At 40.2% G+C, this 23,942-nt stretch overlaps 1 long non-coding RNA gene across 10 annotated transcripts in view; it reads left to right on the top strand.

The window, feature by feature from the left end:
* Window positions 1-23,942, top strand: part of LOC126060888 (uncharacterized) — a 414,465-nt gene that overhangs the window by 92,337 nt on the left and 298,186 nt on the right. Inside the window, exon 1 of one of the 10 annotated variants that reach the window (XR_007513673.1) lies at window positions 456-2,687. The exons of the other annotated variants lie outside the window; for them this stretch is intronic. This is a non-coding gene — a long non-coding RNA (uncharacterized LOC126060888). Of the gene's footprint in view, window positions 1-455; window positions 2,688-23,942 lie in introns of those variants that run through there. 10 annotated transcript variants of the gene reach the window in all.

Here is a 23,942-nt window from a genome sequence, read left to right as displayed (position 1 = left end):
CGCTAACTGAAAGGTTGGAGGTTTGAGTCCAGCCAGAGGCACTTCGGAAGAAAGGCCTAGTGATCTCCTTCTAAAAATCAACCATTGCAAACCCTATGGAGCGCAGTTCTGCTCTGACATACACGGAGTTGTCATGAGTCAGAAATGACTCCAAAGCAACCTTTTTTTTTTTTAATGATGTGCAACCAGCAGCTTATAGCTTACCATTACTTTGTGTTAAACATAAACTTTGGCCCTGCTCCGTTCACACCTCCTAAATGACGACATGTTGCTTTTGCTTTGAAAGTTTGTTCAGCTCTCATCCCTGACCCTGTTCCTCTTTGGAAGCTTGTCTGGGAACCTTTTCTTATTCCAGCCTCCCTATCAGTAGGACTGCGCCTCACTGCTTCTGGCATTTCCACAGTTACTGGAGCAGAGCAGAGTGGCCGAGGGTGGGCAGGGTGCAAAAGTACTGCTGTTGGGAGGGAGGGGGCTGTGCTTCACACATCTCCGTCCTAAATATGGAATGCATTTCCTGGTGAAAATAATGGAACGCGTAAAGTTAAACTTGTTAAAGTAATAACAATAATGTAGTTCCTTTACAGGATGGGCTTGTATCTTGGTGGCTGATCTTAGAATCCGCAAGCCATTTATAAAATTGTCAGTTTGGGAAAATGCTTTATGAATTACAAGGACCTACTTACAAATGTGTAGGAGTCCCTGGGTAGTGCAAATAATTAAGTGCTTGACTACTAACGGATAGGTTAGCCATTTCGGAAGAAAGGCCTGGTGATCTGCTTCTGAAAGGTCACAGCCACGAAAGCCCTGTGGAGTGCAGTTCTACTCTCACACACTTGGGGTTGCCATGAGTCAGAATTGACAGGTGATTTACAAATACACATTTAAAGCTAAACCAATTTATAAGCTGAGGCTTTTCCTGTCCTAAATATGAGAATCTTTGTCTCCAATTTAGTTTGTAGGAGTATTTGATAATCAATGCAGTGAGTTGCGACTGCGGGTTAGTGTGGTAGTACAATGAGCCCCGAGAACGTACAATGAATAGGGAGGGAAGGGGCCCAGTCCCGGCTCTACAATTTACCAGCTGTGACCTGAAACAACTATTTCAGCTCTTTACATCTCAGTTTCCTCACATATAAATTGAAAATAATAACAATAGTACTAGCTTCACAGGGCTGTTGTTAGAAAGGCTTTGCAGACTATACAGGCTATACGGAGAGAGTTGTTATATTGACGTAGTGGAATATTAAAACACCTTCGCATTTTTTGAACAAATGATGACTGGCTTCTGAGAGAGGACTTAGAAGAGAGTGTGAACTGATGACAGGGAGGTCAGTGAGCGCTGAAGATCAAAATGCTGTGAATAGTTTACGCATGGATATGAAAGGATTGACTGTATGGGAAGCCTTCCTGACTCTCTGTATTGTCCTGGTGAAACAAAATTTCTGTACCCCTCCCCTCCCACATATTTCCTGCCTTTCGTTAGCCCCAAACTAGCCCCACCTTGCTTTATGTTCATGCAGAGACCAGGGTTAGATTCCTGGCCAGTGTACCTAATCCGAAGCCACCACCCACCTGTCAATGAGGCTTGTATGTTGCTATGATGCTGAACAGGTTTTAGCAGGGCTTCCAGACTAAGACAGACCAGGAAGAAAGTCCTGGTTATCTCTTCTGAATATCAACCAATTAAAAGCCTATCATTCACAACAGTCCAGCTCTGTTGGGCATGGGGTTGCCATGGGTTAGGGGCCAACGAGATGGCAGGCAACAGCATTATATAAGGTATCCCCAAGAGAATTCAGGTGCTGTTTGCATCACTTCTTTCCTTCATTTATCCATTCATTCATTCACTGGGTGCCAAGGAGAATAATCCAAGGCAGAGGACAGGGCACTGGCCATGCTGTTTAACTTTGGCAGGCACTTTTAACCTCTCTGGTCTTAGGAAGGTATTGACTATTATCTCTTGGGACTCTTTCAGTTTTAAAGTTTTCTGCTTAAGGAAAGAGAAATGCAATATTAGGTTTCCTTTAAATATTCTGCAAGCTAATTTCTTAGATTCTTTTACTTTGAATGCATTTATCAAACCTCGCTAGACGGACAGAAAAAATAAATTACACTTTGAATTAGCCTTCTCTTTTTCATTAGACCTCAATAACGAGGAGAAAATTTATTTCTATGTCCATGGTGAAACTTCTTTGACCACGGGAAACCTTTCTTCGTGTTTTTTAAGATGAAGAAAAGCCCAAAGCATAAAACTGATATACTTTTAAAGTTTGAAAGCCTCAGAAATGATTTTTATCTTTAATTATCATGTCCAACAGAAAGTACAGTGCAATAACTTAATAGCCCATCAAAACACTATATTCAAGGGTCATTTAGCCTTTCGATGATAAATTGCTATTTTTAGAAGCTTATGTAACCAAACAAAGAATGTGTTCTTGGCCATGGCCATGAAGACGAGTTATTATCGCGGGAGGGACAAAGGAATCTGAGCAGATCAGGAGAGACGAGCCAATTGCAGAGGACATTTTATAGAGCGCCCTTTCTCTTGAGTCTCCATTTTCTGCAATCAGGATAATGCAGTGCATTTCAGAGCCATTTTCCTTTTTGAAGTGCCCTTTCTTCATTAGCTAATAAATACTCATCAACGACTTCTCCTCTCCGTTTTGGAAGTTGGAGGAAAAAGAAAGGTAATCGCTTTCTATTTCATTAGTATTATTTCCTTCCGGGCTTCTTCTCTTGTGCTTCTAATGGAAATGTAAGAAATAAATTGTACCTGTCCATTTGAAATGACCAACAGCTACCGTTCTTTCCATACAGGGCGTACATTTGCATCAGGTATTAATGACCTTCAGTAAACAGCCCAACCATTGTAGCAGATGTCTGTCTCCTGTTACCAAGCTCTGTACTGTTTAGTGTCTCCTGAGGACAAGCTGACTGCAAGAATGCCCTGGGGGCGTTCATCAGGGTGCTGAGTATGGTAGAGTGGGACTGGAACGAGGGAGTGTCTGTCTGAGTGTAATCATCCAATTCCTGGTCCGTAATACATCCAATTAATTGAGTACTTAACTGAGTACTCAATGAAGTGCATATCTTTATTTTTCAGGGTGAAAAAATTATGGTTTGGAAATTTCTGATCCTTTGGTATTATTCCTGTTTCTCCCCTACGTTGTTTTAGTTCTGTGTAGATTTGGATACAAATCAACACCATTTCTGCTGTGTTGAGTTGCACTACACATATTTTATAGGCTGATCCTAGACTGTTGCTATCTGCACTTGGGTTTTGAGGGAGACAATCTGATTTACAGCATAAGCCATGTTATACTGGGTTTCTGCTGCGTTATTGTCTGTAGTAGTGTTATCCAGTAGAAACATAAAGCAAGTCACAAATGCAGGATGTATAAATTAAATTTTTTTAGTAGCCACATTAAAAAAGTGAAAATCAACAGGTGAGATTAATATTTATAATATATTTCATTTAACCGAATATATTAAAAATATTATCATTTCCACATGTAATCAATATGAAAAGTACTAATGAATTATTTTACATTCTTTTTTGATACTAAGACAATAATTTAAAAAAGTTATTGTGGTGAAATATGTATAGCAAGACATTTGTCATTTCACCCATTTTTACGTGTACAATTCGATGACATTACATTCACCATCTTAAACCACCACCGCTCTCACCACATCATCCCACGCAGAAACTCAGTAGCCCTTAAGCAATACCTCTCCGTCTCCCTCTCCCACCCACCGCTTGCAACCGCTGATAATCTTCAGTCTGTATGTATTTGCCTATTCTAGGTAATTCATTTAAGTGCGGTCATACAATATTTGTTCATCTGGGTCTGACTTATTTTACTCAAAGTAGTATTTTCAAGATTCGTCCATGTTGTAGCATGTATCAGAACTTCGTTTCTCTATGGCTGAATAATATTCCATTTCATGTATAGACTACATTTTGTTTATCCATTGATCTGTTGATGGACAAGGGTTGTTTCCACCTTTTGGCTGTTATGAATAATGCTACAATGAACACTGGTATGTAAATATCTGTTTGAGTCCCTGCTTCCAATTATTTTGGGTATATATCTAGGAGTGGAATTGCTGGGTCATGTTTAACTTTTTGAGAAACTGCCAAACTGCTTTCCACAGCAGCTGTACCATTTTACTTTCCCACCAGCAATGGATGAGGGTTCCAATTTCCCCATATCCTTGCCAGCACTTGTTGTTTTCTGTTTTTCTGAACATAGTCATCCTAGGGGGGATGAAATGGTATCTCATTGTGGTTTTGATTTGTATTTCCCTAGTAACTAGCATCTTTTCATATGCTTATTGGCCATTTGTATATCCTCTTTGGCGAAATGTCTATTCAAGTCCTTTGTCCATTTTTTAATTGGATTGTCTTTTTGTTGTTGAGCTGTAAGACTATACATTTTGATGTATGTAACGTATATCTATTTAGACATTTCAAGTGCTCAATAGCCACATTTTAAATGGCTAGTGACCACTATATTGGACAGTGTAGGTCTATAAAACCAAACACCAAACCCATTGCTGTCGAGTCAATTCCAACTCATATCAAACCTATAGGACAGGGTAGAATTGCCCCACAGGGTTTCCAAGGAGCACTTGGTGGATTTGAACTGCCGACTTTTTGGTTAGCAGCCATAGCTCTTAACCACTACGCCACCAGGGTTTCTATAGTGACGGATAAAAAGGCAAAAACAACCAGTTGCTGTTGAGTTGATTCCAACTTGTGGTAACCCTGCATGTGTCAGAGTAGAACTGTGGTCCATAGGGTTTTCTTTCAGCGGCTGATTTCTCAAAAGTTGATCCCCAGTTCTTCCTTCCAAGGCACCCCTAAGTGGACTTAAACTACCAACCTCCCTGTTAGTAGCTGAGTGTGTCAACTGCTTGTCACCCAGGGACTCCTGTAGTCACAAATAGGCAAATATTTTAAATTAAAAGGCATTTCTTGTTTGTCACAAAGTCAAATTCTGAGGTAAATTGCCATCAGTTTTCTCTTCAAGGTTTTCTCTTTATCAAGTGAATTATCTATTTTGTCTCTACCCCACCTTACTCCCAGGAAGGGGGGAATGTTAGAAGGTCCTGGCATTTATCAACAGGAAAATGGTTAATACATATTTTCTTAAACCTACCATTCACTCCGCTGGTTATCCTTTGCATTGAAACTGACGTGGAGAGTCACTGAATCATGACCCTTCTTCCTCACTGTGCTCCATGTTTTGCTATTCCTTGGGCTCACATCTACCTATGAATGAAGAAGTGACAAGACTGTTGCTTTCAGGTAGTGGTTAGGATTTGATCATATTTGATTTGAACCTAAACCCTTGAAATTTAAGTTCTTTCCACACTTAGTTTTTGGTGTCCTCTTCCTCCAAAATAATTTTTTTTTTTTTTTGGTGCTTATTTTTAGGTAGTTGTGTTCTCATGCAGAAAAAGGAGGCTTTTTATACTTGTAACTTCCCATCTCAGCTCAACTGTCAGAGGTCTAATGGGCAGCAGACATAACCAAAGGAGGCAAAACACTGAGTTAGCCATAAAGTATCCCCCAAAGGTTTAGCATCCCATTCTTGGCTGAAAGAACTAATTTTTTGAAAAAATATTGCAAGTATTTGGTTTATCTGTCACTTCATCATCTAAAATTTTAGTCATTGGTACTTCCGTACATCCACAGGGGGATGATAGCTAATGTTGATAATGATTTTTCTTTGAACATCAACCATGAGCAAAGGACTGTGGTAGGTGCTGGGAGAGATACAAAAAAGAAATATCATCCCCCAGGGATCTTGGTCTGATGACAGTAGAGGTAAGTTTGATACACAGAGAGTCCTAGTCAAGGTTCTACAGTATTAGAACAGAGGTATCAACAGGGTACTCCAATGACCATGAGGTTCTGCAAGAGATGGTGTACAAATACTTGCCAAGGCCCTTTACATGCAGCAGTTCTACTCCGTCCTATAGGGTCACTATGAGTCGGGATCGACTCGGCGGCTCTGGCACACTGGCAAAGACAATGTACAGTGGATAATCACTTGGCTGCTAATCAAACAGTCAGTGGTTTGAACCCACCAACTGGTCCACGAGAGAAAGATGTGGCAGTCTGCTTCTGTAAAAGATTACAGCCTTGGAAACCCTATGGGGCAGTTCTACTCTGTCCTGTAGGGGCACTATGAGTCAGAGTTGATTAGATGGCGATGGTTTTAGAGACATTTAGGAGTCCCTGGGGGGAAAAAAACATTTTTTTTTGGGGGGGGTAGTGCAAATGATCAATACCCTCAGCTGCTAACGAAAAAGTTGGAGGTTCAAGCCCATCCAGAGATGCCACAAAAGTGATTTACTTGTGAAAAACCAGCTGTTGAAAACCCTGTGGAGCACAGTTCTACTCTGACACATGGGGTCACCATGAATCGAAGTAGACTCGATGACCACTGGTTAACTAGTTAGCGAAAATCATGGTGAAGTCATAGTTTCTCTTCCTCAGGAGCAGGTAATCTACTGTGAGAGATGAATTAAAAAAGCAACTGACTACAATGCCATGTGAGATATACTGTAACGGAGAGGTAGACAAAGCTACTGAAACCCAGAAGGAGAGACTAAGTCCTCCAGCCCAAGTTGGGGACAGCTCTTCATAAGAGATGATGATGGAGTTAGGTTTCAAAATAAAAGTTCACTGCCAGAAAAGAGAGAGGAAGGCAGCCTGGAGAGAAAAAGGAACAAAAATGAGGGCAAAGATAGTTCTAGAACTAGTGAGCCCTGGAGAAAAGTCATACCTGAGCAAGTTGCATTCGTCCAGAATCATCTGATTCTGTCTTATGATATTTGATTCAAAATATCTACCGATGTTATTTTCTCTACAGATCATAGATATTTGAAAAATCGTTATAAGTTACAAATAATGGATCATCTACTTTTTCACTACGTTATTTAAAAAGTATTACACCAACTACTACTTTAGCTTAGTCCATATAATAGAGAGGCGCCATGTCACGGTGGTTAAGAGCTCAGACTTTGGAAGCCAGACTGCCAAGATTCAAATCCTAACTTTGCCACTTACTAGTTCTGTGATATTTAGCCTCAGGGTACCTCAGTTTTCTTACCTGTAAAATGGGAAATAATAATACTGTTTACCTCCAGGGCTATTAATAGTAATAGCATGAGTTAAGATTTGGAAAGGACTTGGGATAGTATCTGGTTCATGGTAAGCCTTCCATATGCCTGTTCAATCAAATGAATTTATAAAAAAATTCACATGGCTGGGAATAGCAAACAGCTTCCTGTGTGACTGGTACGTAATCAGGGCACTGCCGGTTTTTTCTGAGAAGGTGAATTTGTCCAACTGGTTGAAGTCAGTCAGAGATGTTCATTCCGTGGATGCAGATCGCAGCACACATCTTTACAGGAGTGTCGCAAGAGGTTTATATTTTATTTTAATACAGGCTATAAAGGCTTGTATTTGCTCTAAATACCTAAATTATCCACTTCAAATAACTTGAAGATGAAATACCCAGAAATGTAACTCGATTCCAAAAGTGGCTGAGAATATGTGCGCATCAGTATTGTATGACATATAAGATGTGCACATCAACATTGTATCATGCGTGAAAATGGTACTTTTGTATGTAAAGTCAGAGCACTGGCTATGCAATGACTGATTGTTCTGCCTTCAGTCAAAATTTTTTATTAGTAAAAATTTCAAACAGGCACACAAGTAAAGAGAATAGTATAGTGACCCCATCTATAGCCATCACCTATATTTTATCATTATTAACATTTTGGTACATTTACCTCATTGGTATTTTTGACTGAAATATTTTAAAACATATCTCTGAAATCATGACATTTCATCCTAAATACTTTATATAAAAATCTCAAAAAAAGAGTTCTTTCTTATATAACTGTAATACCATCTCACCTAACAATTATATTTCTTTAATATGTTTAATTCATACTCAAATTTCCTCAATTTGGAAAAAAAAAAAAAAGGCCAAACAGCTTTTTCAGTTAGTTTGCCTGAATCATGCTACAAGCAATGTCTACACATTCGCTTGGTTGTCAGTCACTTGTATTTCTTTTTATCTAGAGTAGCTCTGTGTCCTTATGTTGTTTTGAGAGGGCTTTTATTGTGTGATACACTAACAGGCTAGGTCATAGGGGGTTAGGTATAGATGTATGTGTGTATATATATACATAGTGATTTAGATGAAGGTTTACAGAGCAAATTAGTTTCTCATTAAATAATACACATACTGTTTTGTGACATTGGTTGACAAGCCCTCAATGTGTCAACATTCTCCCCTTCTCGACCTTAGGTTTCCAATTTCCATTTGTCTAGCTTTCCTGTTCCCTCCTGCCTTCTTGTCCTTGCCCCTGGACTGGTGTGCCCATTTAGTCTAGTATACATGGTTGAGCTACATGTTTTATTGTTTCATGGGCCTGTCTAATCTTTGGCTAAAGGGTGAACCTCAGGAGTGACTTCAGTACTGACTTAAAAGGGTATCCAGGGACCATACTCTTGGGGTTTCTCTAGTCTCTGTCAGACCAGTAAGTCTGGTCTTTTTTTGTGAGTTTGAATTTTGTTCTACATTTTTCTCCAGCTCTGTCTGGGACCCTCTATTGTGACCTCTGTCAGAGCAGTTGGTGGTAGTAGCCAGGTACCATCTAGTTGTGCTGGACTCAGTCTGGTGGAGGCTGTGGTATTTGTGGTTCATTAGTTCTTTGGACTAATCATTCCCTTGTGTCTTTGGATTTCTTCATTCCCCTTGCTCCAGATGAGGTGGGACCAGTGGAGTATCTTAGATGGCTGCTCACAAGATTTTTAGACGCCAGATGCTACTCACCAAAGTAGAGTGTAGAACATTTTCTTTATAAAGTATGTCAGTTGAGCTAAATGTTCCCTGAGACCATGGTCTCCAGCCCTCAGCCCAGTAATTTGGTCCCTCAGGGAGTTTGGGTGTGTCTATGAAGCTTCCATAAACTTGCTGTGGTCAAGATGTTCTGATTTCCCCAGTATTGTGTACTGTCTTACCCTTTACCAAAATTACCACTTATCTATTGTATGTTTAGTATTTTTGCCTCCCCATCCCACCCTCTTAACCATCAAAGATTGTTTCTGTGTGTAAACCTTTTCATGAGTTTTTGTAGTAGTGGTCTCATACAGTAATTTATTCTTTTGTGACTGACTTATTTCACTCAACATAATACCCTCCAGATTCATTAATGTAGTGAGATGTTCCACAGATTCATCATTGTTCTTTACGGTAGTATTCCATCGTGTAGTATTCTATTGTATATATGTACCATAGTTTGTTTATTCATTCATCTGTTGATGGGCGCTTAGGTTGTTTCCATCTTTTTGCTATTGTGAACAATGCTGCAATGAATATGGGTGTGCATGTGTCTATTCGTGTGACGGCTCTTATTTGTCTAGGATATATTCCTAGGAGTGGGATTGTTGGATCATGTGGTATTTCTGTTTCTAGCTTTTTAAGGTACCATTTTGCATTCCTACCATCAGCGCATAAGAGTTCCAGTCTCCTCGCAACCTCTCCAACATTTGTTATTTTCTGTTTTTTTTAATTCATGCCAGTAATCTCGGGTTCAGATAGTATCTCAATGTAGTTTTGATTTGCATTTCTCTAATAGCTAGTCAGAGCTCTGATGGCACAGTTGTTAAGAGCTATGGCTGCTAACCAAAAGATCAGCAGTTCAAATCCACCAGCTGCTATGCCCTATGGGGCAGTTCTACTCTGTTCTATAACGTTGTTACAAGTTGGAGTCGACTTGATGGCAATGAGTTTTTTTTTTTTTTTTTAATGGCTAGTGATCTCGAGCATTTCCGCAGGTCTCTGTTAAGCACTTGAATATCTTCTTTGGTGAAGTATCTGTTCATAGCCTTTGCCCGTTTTTTAATTGGATGATTTTTCTTTTTGTTGCAGAGGTGTTGGATTTTCCTATAGATTTTAGAGATTAGAATTTTGTTAGATTTGTCATAGCCAAATTTTTTTTCCCAGTCTGTAGGTTCTGTTTTTATGCTTTTGGTGAAGTCTTTTGATGAGCATGAGTGTTTAATTTTTAGAAGATCCTAGTTATCTAGCTTATTTTCTGGTGTCTGTGTATTATTGGTTATGGTTTGTATCCTATTTATGCCATGTATTAGGGTCTGTAGCATCGACCCTATTTTTTCTTCTATGATCTTTACAGTTTTGTTTTATATTTAGGCCTTTTATCCATTTGAGTTAGTTTTTGTGTATGGTGTAAGGTATGGGTCCTGTTTCATTTCTCTTACAGATGGACGTTCAGTTTTGCCATTGCTGTTTGTCAAAAAAGGCTGTCTTTTTTCCATTCAATGGACTTGGGGCCTTTTTCAAAGATCAAGTGGCTGTAGGTAGATGGATTTACATCTGGGTTCTCACTTCTGTTCCGTTGGTGCATTTACCAGTACCAGGCTGTTTTGACTACCATAGCCGTATAGTAGGTTCTGAGGTCAGGTAATGCGAAGCCTCTTAGGTACAGATGCTTTTGATGACATTGAAAAGGTAAATTACAATTATGTTCCAATAAGTTTTAATGTCAGTCATATGTACTGGGCACTGAAGACACAGGAATGAATAAGATGAGATCCCTGGGCTCAGAAACCAGGCAGAGACAAAAATTACATTTAACAAAGGTAGGCAAAAATTGCTCCAGGAACAGAGAGATAAAATTACTAATTATTCTTAGGGAAGGAGGTGGGGCTGAAGTAACCAATAACCAAATCCATTGCTGTAGAGTTGAATCCAACTCATAACGACCGTGTAGGAGAGAGTAGAACTGCCCCATAGGATTTCCAAGGAGTGCCTGGTGGAATCGAACTGCTGACCTTTTGGTTATCAGCTGGGCTCTTAACCACTGCACCACCAGGGCTATAGCATATTGATTATTTGCACAGAAATTATGACTCAAGTGCTAACAAGAAAAAGAAAGGGGGTGATTAGGCTATTTGACGCTTACACAACTGGGAGCTAGAGAAATTTGGGAGGGTACAACAGGAAGACAGATTCTGGAACTAGAAAAAAAAGCACAAAGACAGCAACCAAACGTCCTATGGTACCCTCAAACTGAACTGGGGAGCCAATTTTGTGTTTGCGATCATTTTGTGTGCTCGATTGATGATGCATTCCAATACGTGATAACAAAGACCTTTTATTGATGTCAGCTACTTTCTCCGTTCTAGCCAATTCTGGATGGTCATTAAGTAAACCAAGCATATGCTGATGTGCTCAGTTGAGCACTTTTGGAATCTCCAATAGAAAGCAATTGAATTAGCACATGAAGGTGGAGGCTGAAGAGGAGGTGCTTATTAGACAGCATCAACTAAGTGGAGTAGCAATATTCAGAGAAACAAATGATTGCTTGTATAATACACAGCACACATTTATTTCAGTAGTCCTAAGTGTACTAACCAATATAAAAGACAATTGTCAAAATTGAGCACAATGACCACATCACATCTCCACTGTAAAAATCACTCTATTTTTTAGTATTATCTATTTTTGTATTGTACATGATAGTTATCGAGCATCTACCATGTAGAGGCACAGTGCTAGGTATATGTGGAGGAACGGCTTTCACTAGCAAATGTCAGAGTAAGATTAAGCAAGAGAAAAATGGAACAGTAACCAGTAGATTGGTATTTACTAAGCCATCAGTAGCAAGGGTGGTTTCAGATGACTGGAAAGAGGAATGGCACCAGCAGTTTTTGTTGTGTACCTTTTTGGGCAGTATGGTTGTCACATGTATACTCAGACCTTGCAAGGACCCAAGTGGTAAGTGCTGAGGCTATCTAGAGAGTTAAGAGTTATGAACAGGTTAGCTGCTCTACCTGTGTCTCTATCGCTCTGACACACTCTTTAGATCTCATTGATGAATATGTAGCAAGCTGCCCTTAAGACATGATGTTAAGACTTCTTTCAATAGAATATAATCTCTGAGAGGGCAGGACTGGGTCTATTTTGTTCGCAAGTGCATCACCAGTCCCTTATACTGTGTCTGAAACCGAGTGGGAATTTAGTAAAACTTAAAAACTTCGTATTTGTTGAAGGAAGGTCTTCTCTAAAGTAGAAAATTCATTTGGAGCTTAAACCTACAAGACTCTAAAGTCATTTGTTTAAGTCTCCAAAAATCTTGAAACTGAAAACTCTGAGAATAATTACATTTGTTTCAAGAGATAACTCATCCTACAATCACAGGAGTACCCACACATGTATGTCCACACACACTCATACACACATGCATGAGTGCACACACACACGTGTGCACACCCACATTACAGACACCCATGTATGCACACACACCCGCATATGTGCACACATACACATATCCACATGCATGCATGCAAACCCACATTATACACACACATGTGTACACACACATGTGTGCACACACATTACACACTCATACCCACATAGACTCACTTCTCTGTACATTTGGGTCCTCTGATCTTTGTTACCAGTTTAGAAAAAGAAGATAGAAAAAATGACGTAAATTGAAAGTTGTAATTTGTAGGTTTTAAGCCTCAAAAAAAGTGTATTATCAAAGAAATGGATCCTTTCTTCTGAGACTGCCAGCAATTTTTGGGGGGCAAGTTCTCCCTCTTTCTTAGAGGGATCTTTAAGTTCTATTCATCATCTCATTTACTGAAATGTGCCTCATTTGGGAAGGTGAAGTTTTTGGCATAGCTGGGAGCTTTTAATGGAAATATGAGAGAAGATGTCTCATATGTAATACCTTCAATATGTTTCCATATATTGAATAGTCTCTGACACCTTACCCAAGATACACAATGACAGATGGGCCATAGAAAAGGAGGCACACTCCCCAAGTGGGTATTTCTTCTGAAACCAGTGCTCTTTCCAAGGTGCTTTGAGTTATTCTTAGCCATTGGGGTTCAAAACATTCACTTCCAACAGAAGCAAATTTCTGCCAAAAGGCTGCCTGTGGGATCTTTGTTGTCTAGCATTTTGCTCCAAATGAGAGTCAAGCCGGGCAGTAGAGTCTTAGGCTTAGAAAAACCTAGAGCCCAAGGGATTAAAGCCCCTGTGGGTTCACGGTCAAGTTACTTGAGTTCTTTGTACCTGTGATTTTTCAGTCATGTAATGGGGGTGGAAAATAGTTTCTGTTCAATTCCAAACTCTGAGATAAATTATGAGAATTTATAAATACTGGTAGAGATTATGAAAATTTTGGTGTTCTTTGCAACTGTCTTTTTTACACATCTAGAGTGGAAATAATTAGAATGGTTTCTATTCCTTTTTTTTTTTCCCCCAAACCTAAGTGTTTGATGACTCAAAATTTCCTCAAATGCAAATCATACATTCCAGGATAATGCAAAATTTCATTTTGGGGTGAGAAGGGTAAGCGGTAATGTGATTTGACCATATATTATGCGGTCAAGAATATTTTGAAACCGCCTAAATGAAAATATAGGCTTGGTGTTGATAAGAATAGTAATTGGCAATGTTTTACTGTATGGTTACTTTAACAGCATCTTTTTATTTCTCTTGTTTTATTTTTCCATAATATACCAGATTTGATTCTATGGAACATTTTATACGCTCTCTTTTTAACCTTGTCCCATGACCTTGAGCTGTTTATCAGAATTCACTTTTTTTCTGATCCTTTTTTTTTTTGACTTCCACATAATCAGTTGCCTGTTTTCGCCACACCCACACATTGTGCTAACACGGCCTTGTTTTTTTTTTTCCAGCATAGTTTTCCCATCTGGGGCGTGTGCTTGTTATTTTAGCAAGATATAGATAAAATACCTCAGCATATATTCTGAAATTCATGGCTTGCTACAGCTAGGAGGGAACTTAGAGGTCTTTGGAACCAATGCCTTGACTTTGCAGATGAGGCAAGAGGGACTTAGAGAAGTAAAGAGACTGAGAGTTAGGGAATCAGTGATTGATCAGGGACTACAAGTGCCTTTGGAGGGGAAGCGCTGCCAATGAAAGAAACGCTGGAATTTCCTCCTGGGTTCATTTTGATTTTTTTTTTTTTTATTATTTACTGGAAATAACTAGGGCATTGGAAGCGCAGAAAATGAAACAGATGATCTTGTCTTTCAGAACTAAAAAGATTGTTTATTGAATTGCGAAAACATCCTATTGCAGATTGTAAATCAGAAGACATTTGTCTGTAACAGCCAGCTTTACTGGATGTTGAAATTTCTTTTAAAAATGTAGAGTAGAATGGTTATAAATAACATTTTTCTTTTTTTGGAGCCTTAGCAAACCTACCGTGCCTACCACCTCCTGCCTCCGCAATTCCCTGAATCCAGCCCAAACACTCATTACAAACATATCCTCATTAGTTGTTTTCAGGTAGCTTTCGTTCTGATCCGCTCTTAGCCCATCTACAAATGTTTGGATTGACAGCCTTAAACCCCATTCTGTCTGTGATACTTAGACTTGGTGCTTGGCCTTGGTATCCATGGTGTTTGGACATTGATATGTTCAACAGATGAGAAAACAAGGATGTATGAGAATAGTGGCAAGTGTGAGCCTGAAAATTGGGGCAGGAACTCTTCTAGCTGGGACTAGTTGATGCAGAGACCCTGCCATTCATCACAGATTACAGTGATATGACCACAAATGGAGGCTCCCTTAGGCCAGGGACCAATGAGCGTATTCTGACCGGATTGCCTTCTTTAGGGAATCCTGTTCTTCACCAATACCAGTGAGAATCTAGGGAACATCTAGGCCAATTGGGATAACATAGTTCATAAAGATAATATTCTACATCCTAGTTTGGTGAGTAGTATTTGGGGTCCTAAAAGCTTATAGTCAGCCATCTAAGATACAATCATTGGTCTTTTTCGATCTGGAGCAAAGGAAAGTGAAGGAAACCAAAGATTCAGGGAAGCAATTAATCCACAGGACTAATGGCCCACATGAATCACAGCCTATTCTAGCCTAAGACCAGAAAAGCTCAATGGTGCCCAGCTACCACTAATGACCCCTCTGACCAGGGACTCTACAGAAGATCCTGGTTAGAACAGGAGAAAAATGCAGAACTAAACTCAAATTCATAAAAAAAAGAGCAGGCTTATTGTACTGATAGAGGCTGCGGAAACCCCTGAAACTATTCCCCTGAGACATCCTTTTGACCTGGAACTGAAGCCACTCCCAGAGGTCACCTTTCAACCAAATGATAGATTGGCCTATAAAATAAACAGTAACACCCATGAGGAATGTGCTTCTTAGAATAATCGACTATACGAGACCAAATGGGCAACATTTGCCCCAAAGCAAAGATAAGAAGGCAAAGAGGGACAGGGAAACGAGAGGGATGGAAATGGGGAAGCCAGGGTAGGAATGAGGAGAGTGCTGACAACCAACGTCAGGGAACAATTTATGTATGAACTGTTGAAAATAATTTGCTATGTAAACTGTCACCTGAAGCACAATAAAATGTGAATATAAATATATGTACATATATATATATCAGTGAGAAGCCTAGGACTTTTCATCATGGGAACACCCTACTCGTGTCCAGCGCTCAACCTTCCTTCCCTAGCCGTTGTCTAAATCCTCTTTTCTGCTGGCCTTATTGCTCTCACCTCACCCTTCTGACTGAACATACAGTTCACTCTCTGTGACCTGGGCTCTCCTTCTGGCTTTACCTTTCTTTTTCCTCCTCAGTTTGCTGGTCAAGCTTTCAGGTAATAATCCCTTCTCGTGCTTCTAAAAACTTCTTCCACTACAACCTCCCATTTGAGTGACACTTCGCTCCTTTTGGGTAGATTCAGGAAAGTTTTTTAAGTAGTTTCTTAATCAAGCAAACTGTAGATACTCTTTAGATGTGTGTGTGTGTAGATCTGAATTCCATACGTGCTTCTGCTAATACCATTGCTGTGTGGTAGGGGACAAGTCACAGTCTCCATGTAATCTTAGGTGCAAGCTACTTAGTTGAATCATTTGACCACTGGGATCTTTTACAGATTATGTCTATTTAAAATAGATCAATATAGCATGAATTTGGGGTAACGTATATGTGGGAATTTATTTTAGAAATAGATCAGATCTCTTATCTTCATCCACAGTGGTTTTGGGGTACCTGAAAGATTGGTTCAATTTGAAGGAATGTGGAACATGTTCATAGCTAGTGAGTAAATGGAGAAAAAAAGAATTCCCAGAGGAAATACATCATTATCTATTATTTAAGATGTTCGGCTTCCATCTGTCTGACACTGTCAACATGGCTTCCAGAGAAAACACTCTTCCTATAGCATTTGACTGGCATGGGCTATATTTTTGTTTAAGATACTTTATTCTTCTCACATAAACCAATTAACTGTCATATTTTATCCTTCCAGGAGTATCCAAATATTATTAGGTAGGCTGACAGCCAGTTTGCTAAGTCCTAGAGAATAAAAGCTTATTGTCCATTAACAGCCTTGCTTTAAAGTCTATGTACGCAACTCTAGCATCACTTGTGATGTGGGAGATATTTATAAGGCTGTGAAAATAAGGTCATACATTGGGTGTTAGCTGCACTGAGTAGCCTAAGTAATCTTCTTTCTCTGTTCAACAGCTCTGTGTTGCTGTAGATGACCAAAACGTTGGATGCCCTTTGATTATTTGCTTAAAAATGTCTGAAGGTTTTGATATCTAACTTGCTGAGCAGTCTTGAATGGTCCTCTGCAAGCTGAGGTACATCTTGAAAATACAGATAAATAATAGGAAAATGTCTTTAGTCAAACTGGTACTTCAGAAGGCACAGATTAGGAGGAGGCAACAATATGTTGGAATATTTAGGTTTCTCTTCTGTAAAAAAATGACCTCCATATTTAAGAGGTAAAGCTGCTTTCAATACCTTCAATGAAAGGGTAATTTTTTTCAGTCTTAAAAAGCTCATTTATACCACCCTATTAATGATTTTTTTTTAATTAATGATTTATGAATAAATGAAGAAAGACTATAAGGGATTACATTTCTTTTGAACTGTACAAAGTTGTAAAAAGCTTAGAGAAAAAGAACTTTGTTCAAGTTAAATGTTTGTTGAACTGATTTATCGACCCCTTCTAAATAGTCTCGGATGAAAAAAACTTCAAATCTAAATTAAATTTTCTTTTCATTTCTAAGCTTTCTAGAAGATGGCTTTGAAACCTGAAATTATGGCTAAGCCTATGCTCTTCAGGTTTCAAAGCCATCTAGCCCTTGATAATTCCAGTTGAAGATTGGGATGTACAAACCCAGGGTAAGAAAGGGCACTAATCAGATAAGTATAAGAGCACCCCAGGAAAAAATGAAGAGTCATGTGACTGGTTTTCCATGTTTTGAATCCACTTTCATTTTCTCATGACTCAAGGAATATTTACTGAGTGTCTTTTTTGTCAGGAGCCCTCCTAGTGCAGCAGTGAAGTGTTCAGCTGCTAACCGAAAGGTCTGTAGTTTGAATCCACCAGCCACTCTTTGGGAGAAAGATGTGGCAGTCTGCTTCAGTAAAGATTTACAGCCTTGGAAACCCTATGGGGCAGTTCTACTTTGTCCTGTAGGGTCGCTGTGAGTTGGAATCGCCTCGACTGCGGTGGGTTTGGTTTAATGGTTTTGTCTTCTTTGCGCTACCACAGGGCCACATGCTGCAGCTACATTGTAAAGAGACACATTCCCTCCCTTCAAAGAACTTTGAATTCAGTGGCAGGGTCCGGACAAGCAAAGTGAGTATTATGACAGTGTTATTCCCAGAGACAAATAGGGCATTTGGGGAATACATAGAACTAGTCAAGAAGGGCAGGGAAGACTTCCAGGGAGAAGACAGTCTGAGCTAAGTCCTGAATGATGACTCGGCGTTTCCTGGTGAGGGACGGCAGTGGGGGGGGATTGTTGACAGCAGACGGAACAGTATGTGTGAAGGCCTTTGTATGTCAGGGAGCAAAGGTGACTAGAGCAGAGACTGCAGGCTGAGAGCTCTTACATCACCCGCTTTTCACCGTCACCAAAAGAAAGCCTTCCCTAAGGGCCAGCTGTGTGTGGCTGTGTCCTAGCTATCATGAAATGATTCGTTAGCAGTCGTACCCTACTTGGAAAAAGTACCTTTACTAGTAAAATTCTTGCACACATGTTATCCCATTCAAGTCTCACGTCAAACCTGTGAAATAGGTAACACTATCCCTATTTTCCAGTGAAGCAAAACTCCAAATCAGTTGCCATCAAGTCAGTTCTGACTCATGGCAACCCCATGTGTGTCAGAGGAGAACTGTGCTCCTTAGGGTTTTCAATGGCTGATTTTTCAGAAGTAGATTGCCAGATCTTTCTTCCGAAGCATCTCTGGGTAGACTTGAACTGCCATCCTTTCAGTTGGTGGTTGAACACTGAACTGTTTGCACCACCCAGTGTCTCAGAGAAGTGGTGGCTTCCCCAAGATTTTTTTTTTAACTGGGAGAATTAAGTCTCAAAGGGATTTCCCTCCTACTCCTTCTTTCCCTACTTCACTTCCTTTATCTCTTCTACCTCCTAGTCTTTCTTCTCCTCCTCTACCTCCTGCTCCTGCTCCTCCTCCTCTCCGTCTCCATCTTTATAAGAATGGCCACCATTTGTTGAGCCCTCAGCATGGGTCAGACACTACCAAAAACCAAAACCCGTTGCCCTCATGCTGATTCCGACTCATAGTTACCATATAGGGCAGAGTACAAATGCTCCATAGAATTTCCAAGGAGTACCTGGTGAATCCGAACTGCCAACCTTTTGGTTAGCAGCCGTAGCACTTGACCATTGCACCGCCAGGGTTTCCAGACACTACGAGGCACTGTGTAAACATGGTGTCATTTAACTCATACAGTAATCATGATAATCTCTAGGGGAAGAAGCCCGTGTTCTTTGCACTCCATCCTGCCTCCCTTTTCCTACAGAACAGGACTGCTTTCTGTCACAATTAGAAAAGATTGCTTTGGGAAGAGGGGGGACATTACTTAATAACGGTTTGGAAGGCTGCTGACTTATTTTATCTCTGGACACTGTGGATTGTATAACTGATCAGGTTTTCCTGGTTGATTGACTAACAGTCAGTTTAGAGCTACATTTGTCCCCTGCCTCCTGCCCCCTGGATAGGTCTTTGTGGTGTGTATTTCTCCAGTAGCCCTAGTCCTGCCTCCATTTTATGGTATTATTCTTGTTTTTTTTCCTCTCCTACATCTAGTTTATCTTATCCTTTCTGGAATAAAGCAGGATATAGAGAATTAAAATGTAATTAAATTACCTGAGCATAGCATGGTACTTCAGAGTTTTGCTTTGTTTCTCTCTGCTGATATGGGGGTGGATTTTTCCAGGGGACCCATGGCCCCGTTTTGGGAGTTGACAGTCCATTCACCAGGATGCTCAGTGAGCACAGAACAGAGGCCTAATTTACAGTCCTCTCAAAATCTTTGCCAATAATCTTAGTCTAACCGACCTTGTAGGAAGCCCCTGCACGGTGCAAACAATTAAGTGCTCTACTACTCACTATGAAAGCTGGACGATGAATAAAGAATACCGAAGAATTGATGCCTTTGAATTGTGGCGTTGGAGAAGAATATTGAATATACCATGGACTGCCAAAAGAACGAACAAATCTGTCTTAGAAAAGTACAAACAGAATGCTCCTTAGAGCCAAAGATGACGAGACTGTGTCTTACATACTTTGGACATGTTGTCAGGAGGGATCAGTCCCTGGAGAAGGACATCACGCTTGGCAGAGTACAGGGTCAGCAGAAAAGAGGAAGACCCTCAATGAGGTGGATTGACAGAGTGGCTGCAACAATGAGCTCAAGCATAGCAACAATTGTAAGGATGGCTCAGGACCGGGCAGTGTTTAGTTCTGTTGTGCACTGGGTTGCTATGAGTCGGAACCGACTCAACGGCACCTAACAACAACAACAACTACTAACTGAAAGGTTGGCGCCTCAAACCCATCTGGGGGCACCTTGGAAGAAAGGCCTGATGATCTTCTTCCAAAAAATCACCCAGAGGTCCGTACGGAGCACAGCTGTACTGTGAAACAAATGGGGTCACCATGAGTCAGAATCAACTTGACAGCAACTGGTTTGGTTTAGTTTCGTCTCCCTGCTGTTGGTTTTCTCTTGAACTCACTGTTCAGTTACCCTGCAGGTTTGTCTTATCTTACCCTGAAACATTGTAAGAACTTCTTTCTTTCTTTCCCTAAGAAGCTTAGGAAGAACACAAGGCTGTGGAAGTACTGTGTTTTCTCCCCAGAAGGCGTACTTACAATTTATGTAATTTAGGGTGGGGTGATGGGCTCAGACTTAGTCAACCTCTCCACAAATGGGACATCAAAAATACTCAGTATCTTTATAAAACAGGGAGTTTCTTAGAGTTCTTGGAGATGTTTATTTAAATCTGTCAAATGACAGTTCTGGGTTTAGGGCAAAAGGCACTTTTGTTAAATATCCAGAGACTGGAGCCTAGAGTCAGATCCAAGCCTGCCACTGATTTTGTGACTTCAGGTAGATGATTTCATTGTGAGTTTCCTTATCTTTAGCAGTGAAAAGAGGGCACTAGTTCCTTCTTAGATTTGTTGTGAGGGTTAATGTGATTGCACATGGAATTATTTGGATACCTACACCTGATGCTCAATAAATGTCAGTTATCATTAACCTAACGTCTGCATACGCCCTGCATTTCAGCTTAGTTGTTACATCTTCTGCAAAGGTTATTGATAGAAATAACAATAATTAGTATAATAACCACCGTGGGTGACCATATCTATAGAGGTCCAGTGTCTTCGTTATTTCTTTTGTAATCTTCCATTTACGAGAGCTCACTTTTCTGCCTCTCCTGACCCCTCTTTGCTTTCTGTTTTTCTACACATTTCTCACCATCGGATTTAGTATATATGTAACTGCTTTGTTTGTTTGCTATTTGTCCTTCACCTGCTAGAAGGTACACTCCAATAGGGCAGGTTGTATGTCTGTGTGTGTGTTTTTTTTCACAGCACAATAATCCTCAGAAACTAGAATGTTGCCTGGCATGCCGTAGGCACTCAAACCTATATTGAATCAATAAATGATCTTCAAACATCATCAAAACTTCATTAATATGAGTTCTGATGATACTTGACAAAGAAAAGGTGCTTGTTTGGCTGAGGGCGGAAGCTCTTCCCTGGGGAAGAAGGTGCTAGAAAGGCCAAGAGAAGATATGGCTTTCGTGACTCATTAAAATGATTAGTTGCTCAGAATTCTGTGATAAAGTAGTACCAGTCTTTTTATTTTATCACCATTGAATGGAGCTACAGACAAAACAAAATAGAAAACTTCTAATACACCTTCAGAACACTAATCTATTTTCTGTTTTAGATGAGGGTATTTTGACAGGATCCAGCAATAGGAACATCTTAGTTGAAATTCACGGAGGCCAAGTATTTTTCTTTTTCACTCTCTGATCTTAAAGACCTCTTTAAAGTGTTAGAAAGCAAAGATGTCACTTTAAGGACTAAGTTACTCCTGACCCAATCCCCTCATATGCATGCGGAAGCTGGACAATGAATAAGGAAGACCGAAGAAGAATTGATGTCTTTGAATTATGGCGCTGGCAAAGAAAATTGAATATACCATGGAATACCAGAAGAATGAACAAGTGTGTCTTGAAAGAAGTACAGCCAGAATTCTCCTAGAAGCAAGGACGGCAAGACTTCTTCTCACATACTTTGGACGTGTTATCAGAAGGAACTGGTCCCTGGAGAAGGACATCGTGCCTGGTAAACTAGGGGGGCAGTGAAAGAGAGGAAGACCCACAATGAGATGGATTGACGTAGTGGCTGCAATAGTGGTCTCAAGCCTAGCAACGATTATGAGGATGGCACAGGACTAGGCAGTGTTTTGTTCTATTGTAAATAGTGTTGCTATGAGTCAGAACCAACTCGTCGGCACCTAACAACAACAACTCTCTGATCTACTGCTCCATCTGGGGTCAGGGAAGTTGACCAGTTTGTATCCAAATAGCATGTTAGTTAAAAACAATCTAAGCCCTGATGCACAGAAGAATTGTTAGACAGATTTGGCCCAACAGTCTTCACATACTATGTGGGAGGATTCTACAAAGTGCTGCAGGGGACACAGAGATGATAAGACTTGAGGAACCAGCAATCAAGTACAGAGAATGAACCTCTAACCCAGTAGCTCATTTTACCAACCTCTAGGGCTAAAAAAAAAAAAAAAAAATTTTTTTTTTTTTTTTTTTTTTTAGGGCTAGAAACAGGTGGCGCAAATGGCTTATGCTTGGCCACTAATCAAAGGGTTGGCAGTTTGAATTCAGCCAGTGGGCCACAGAAGAAAGGCCTGGAGGTCTACTTCTGTAAGATTGAAAAAAAAAAAAGTTGCTGTTGAGTCAATTCTGACTCCTGGTGACCGCATGTATGTCAGACTATGACTGTGCTCCACAGGATTTTCAATGATCTTTTGGAAGTAGCTTGCCAGGCTTTCCTCCTGAGGTGTTTCTGCGTGGATTCAAACCAACAACCTTTTGGTTAGTAGCTGAGCACTTAACCATTTGCACCATCCAGGGACTCCTATAAGATCACAGCTATTGAAAACCCTACGGAGTGCGATTCTTCTCTGACATACACGGAATCACCATCAGTTGGAATCCACTCCATGACAACAGATTTGTTTTTGTTGTAGTTGGTTTTTTTGTTTGTTTTCTATCTTTGGACTGAAAAACAGACAAGAAACTTATTTTCTTGTTTCTAACTATCTTTTGTTGGTGTTTTTAATTCTTTTGATCATATTAATGAAAACCTTATAGAAAATGCTTCTTTCTATATACCAAAACCAAAGCTTCTTGCTGTTGAGTTGATTTCAACTCATAACAACCCTATAAGGCAGAGCAGAACTGCCCCATAAGGTTTCCAGGGAGTACCTGGTGAATTCAAACTGCCAACCTTTGGTTAGCAGCCGTAGCTGTTAATCACTACACCACCAGGGTTTCCTCTCTCTGTATAAGACATCTTAATTGAGGGTCATTCCCTGCCTACCAAAGAACCCTGGTAGCACAACAGTTGAGTGTCCTACTGCTGACCAAAAAGTTGGCAGTTCAAACCCACCTAGAGGCTCTGCAGGAGAAAGACCTGGCAATCTGTATCTGTACCGATTACAGCCAAGAAAACCCTATGAGGCAGCTCTACTCTGTCTCATGGGATTGCTATGAGTCAAAATCGACTTGACAGCACCTAACAACAACAACAACAACAACCCTGCCTATCACTGGTAAAAATGAATTCTTTTGCATTCCCTGGGCTTCTGGATTTCTGTAAGGAAGGGAAGTGCTATTTATAGGGTACTTCCTCTGTGGTAGATAGTGTGCTAGGTGCCATCTTGTCCATTACCTCGTTTAGCCCCTGTAATTTCACTGTGACACTAGTATAATTATGCTGCTTCAAGGGTAAACAAACTGAAGTTCTGAGAGGCTAAGTCATTTGCCCAAAGCCATGTAGCTAACAAATTCAGTTAGTAACTGGCCAGTGGATTCCACCAACACTTTTGTAACTCAAACCCCATGCTGTTTTCTTTTTCCTATTTTCTCATAATTTGTTGGCCGTAGAGGGTCTCCTCTCTGAAAAATAGGAGTAATATTATGAGATCAATTTTTCTGGTTCAAGTGAGGATATTATTATATGCTGTTATATGCACAGGAGCCCTGGCAGCACAGGAGTTAAGAGCTTGGCTCTAACCAAAAGGTTGGCAGTTCGAATCCACCAGCCGCTCCTTGGAAACCCTATGGGGTAGTTCTATTCTGACCTATGGAACTGCTATGAGTCGGAATGGACCCGGTGGCACCTAATAACAACAACGTTATATACACAAGAAACCTGCTTTCAGCTAAAATAAACCTTTCTCTGGTATATGCAATTTTTGAGCAAAAAGTTCCACTTGAATTATGTAA

The sequence above is a fragment of the Elephas maximus genome, chromosome 17, assembly GCF_024166365.1.
Source record: "Elephas maximus indicus isolate mEleMax1 chromosome 17, mEleMax1 primary haplotype, whole genome shotgun sequence".
Taxonomy (NCBI): Eukaryota; Metazoa; Chordata; class Mammalia; order Proboscidea; family Elephantidae; genus Elephas; species Elephas maximus.
This window is presented reverse-complemented; position numbering and strand designations above follow the sequence as displayed.